Source organism: Cryptotermes secundus, unplaced genomic scaffold (assembly GCF_002891405.2).
Source record: "Cryptotermes secundus unplaced genomic scaffold, Csec_1.0 scaffold276, whole genome shotgun sequence".
NCBI lineage: Eukaryota > Metazoa > Arthropoda > Insecta > Blattodea > Kalotermitidae > Cryptotermes > Cryptotermes secundus.
In genome coordinates this window covers 717042-721049 of record NW_019742963.1, presented here as the reverse complement: position 1 = coordinate 721049, position 4008 = coordinate 717042, and positions in this window count along the sequence as shown.

The window sequence follows — 4008 nt, the reverse complement described above, 5'->3', positions numbered from 1 at the left end:
GCTGGAAGGATTAGGTCAATCGAAAAAATCCAATTACCTCATTGGGACTTGAACCCGCAAGCATTTTCTTTTATAGTGGCTTAAGAAAACAGCGAGGTCAAGTTACTGACAAGTAAGCAAACATTCCAGAGTTTTATTACGCAGCTGTGTGCAACCTAGGTGGTGCCAGAATAAGGTATAGCGTGTTACAACCTAACGTGTCCAAAAATCATGATATCATGCGACCGGTCCTCAAACTGTCAAGAATCTTTTCTTTAAAGAAAGAGAAGACCCTACTGACAAAAGTGTAATCACAATGAGGGGCCTTCATAAATCTTAACACAAAGGAAAATTACCTGAATATGCTGTCTCTATTCGTATCACATTAAAAGCAAATTATGGCAGTATAATTTATCAAAAGAATCCCAGAGAGTACTGGCAGCAGACCTGAATCTGGGACAACTACTGGGCTTTACCGGATTGGACTACCAAATAACTGTGACACCACAGAAAGACCGGGAGTCATGAATAAGACCAAGAGACACAAAGATACTGACAAATCATTCTAAAAGACTGGAAAGACATTAACTTTGACAACTGGCATTCTGCTACCAACAGACCAAAACAGTGATGGAAAGACCAAGACCATTCTGGGGATTTCAAGGACAGGCCTTACTTAACCATACAAAGTTCATGAAGCTCGGGTGATGATGTTTTACTTGATATATGTAAAAGGAATTAATGAAAGTTGAACTGGTAATGCCAAATGGAAGTAGCAGGATGGTCACATGGAACACACCACATCAAGAGCACTACCTTCTGGAAATATATCACCAGGCAGTCTGCGGTAAGTTCACTGACATTGATATGCGTCCATCTTCAGGGTCAAAGATTAAACCCAGCAAGCAACCATCAAACACGCAGAGAGCAGAGGTGCTTGCCTGACTCACTATCTGACCCTGAAGATGGATTCAGTACATTCTTCAAAATAATCTGTGAACTCCCAGCAGACTACATGGCCTCATGGGGGGAAAGGACCCCCCNAAAAAAAAACTTCTATAATCACCAGTGTCAAAACTTCAACTCGAACACAGCATACCACTTTAGAAAATGCACAGTACAGTTAGCACATATAAGTGTACAATTAACCATTACCATCCAGGTATAATGAGTTTAAATCTCATACTGCTACGGCACTGACAGCCAGATTTTACTTTTGCAGTAATGGTATCCGCAAGGAAACACTGCAATACTATGTCTCCTGGACTCATATCATTACAGCAGCATTTTACACAAGTTAATTTCAACTTCAATCCTCATGACCTTAAAATAATGCCTCAGAAGAAGAAACTCTGCTTGTCCCTGCTATCTCCAGACCTACCCACATTCCTTATCGTCTGTGCTGACAACCTTCCACACAGATTTCTCCACAACCTTTTAAAGTATGCCTGCAACTTGTGGCTGCAAGTCATCACCTGAGTACTGGAGCATATGTCGTTCAACAGCACAGTTTTTGGGAAACTAGGCCTCAAGTTTGGGATTCAATCACAATTTCAAAGTGACTTAGAACAAAACACATTCTGAGAGCTCAAATTTAGAAGTAAGGTAAACGTGCAGAAGCATGTGGAGATAGTGCAACATGACATGGAGAATCAGGAAGGTGAATTGTCTCATTTTCACCCAGAAGTGGAGATGGAACACTCCAATACTAGAGTCACAAAGTCTCTTTCATGTGACACAGATAAGAAAGGCTTTGGAATGCTGACTTAAAATATGAAGAGCTGCAAAGTCATCTGTTTTGTAATATATTAAAACAACTATTTTGCACACAGTCCCTTAATTAAGAGTGAAGTGTCTAGGCATCTGTGAATAAGACAGTACATGTGAACAGGTGTGCTATGATTCCAGTAGACATGGATCAGAAAATTACTGTAACAGAGCACCCACTGCCCATGAAACACACAAGTCTTGTGTAATGAAAATAGAATACAGTAAAACCTGTCTAAAACAGAAACCTGCAATTATAGGAAAATGTCTCTGGTCCTCAGACTTTCTTTCTTAGTAATCACTTCCTGACACTGTCACTTGGTAGACTAGTTAGCACTGGCAGATGATGATAGAAAGGGTTCATAAGGAAGCAACTGTGGTCTAAGTTTAGGTATTATCCGGGAATTTACCTTTATTGGTTCCAACTTGCAGCAGTCCTCACAACTCTCAAGATTATAGTGTTGTATTACACATAGCAAGAACCCTAATAATCTCTCCATGGGCAAGTACCTTAGCAGGGTGTGGGAGTATGCATGCCCTGATGATCTGGACAGCTATGTAGCTAGCGTGTTAGCACCCAGTAGGACCATTAAAGCAAGACAGGTTGGTGGGTAAGGATCAGATGATATTGTGACACGTTGCGCAACGGAGAACCCCTCCCTACCCAGCAGCAACGTGGCAACTCAGGCCACATTGACGTGGCGGATGAGTCAGCGCTCCCCCTTCCCCCCCTCCGCATGGTAACGTAACGCGCAGTGACGTAAGACGGCGTGAGGTAACAGCGTGGCTACGTAACAGGCCCACACAGCCCCTATATAAGAGAGCTGCGCTGCCTGCGAGTAGTCAGTTGTAACGTAGCAGTCGCCGAGTTCAGTTCTGAGTTAGTTCCAAGCAAGCCTACGAGCGAGTGTGTCATCAACAGTTCTCAAGGCAGCTACCTACGAGTTAGTTCCGAGAGAGATCCGAGTTAGCCAGCAACCAGTCAGTTGCATTCTGGCATTTGGAGTGTAGTATTTGTGATACTGCAGATAGCAGTAATTGTGAATCTGTAATTTGGGTGGCTGTAAGTGCAAATGTGAAATAAACTTCGCTATATCAAATACGGCGTGAAGTTATTTGTGGCGTTATACGCCCAATACGTGACAATATGCAGTCCCTGGTCGGCCAGACTGGGGCTTGCACATGAGACTAACAACCTCAACTTGGGAAAAGAATGTATGTTGAGAAACCTAATGACGTATGAAGAGAGCGAGTTACATAGTTCTACTTGGAATGTGCTGAGATCATGCAAGAGGGCTGAGGTTCACAGAAGGTACACCCAAGGAGTAAAGAAGTCAGTAGGTATGTTAAACATGAATTTGTCTGGTACTGTAAGATGTGTTTGTGTAAACAGATTTTACTGTAAATGCTAGTAAAAGAACAGTGAATAGGGCAACATGAAATGTCAAAACCCATTTCTTCATGAACCACATTACACAATAATTTTCGGGAGTTAAAAAAAAAAATAGGGTAACATTTCTATTTAAAATGGAACATGAAACACATACAAATAATCATTCATCTGAAGCAGCGAATCTGACTGTACCGGGAACAACTATCCTAACAGAACACAAGCTGATGTGTACAGTCACATCATACTGGACTGTCAACACACAGTGTTAGCAAACATAACAACTTTCCCTGTACCAGAATAATAAATACAAATGAAATCAAGAGTACATACAATAAAATATAAAATAACAATTATACTAATGCAGTAAAAAATGAACTTACAATAAACAACAACTTCATGTTACATGGCAAGCAAGATTTAAGACACACTTACAAAAATAAGATGTCCACGACTGAGAAATCTATTATTCTTTTTTTCTTGTTTTACTAATCCTTTCAAACCCTGAGCATATGACTGTGTGTGTCAGGACACTAAAGAAAAAAGGTGAGATGGGGAAGAAAAGGAAGAGGAGATGGAACAGTGGCAGATGGAAGGACTAAAAATAATGCAGGAGGGGACTGAAGATATAAATGATAATAAGGAAAAGGAGAATGAGGAACAAGAGGGACAGAAGCCTCCATTCTGATGGCATGGGTCTGAAAGGATTAAATGATGTAACTTTAAAGATCCTATGACCACACTAGCTGGCTACAGTCAGCAGGATATCACGTTGTAAGATAAAAATGTAACATCTTTAGCAGAGTTCATATGCACCACATTATTACTGTTTATAGCAATACATATATATATGTGTGTGTGTGTGTCCTTTG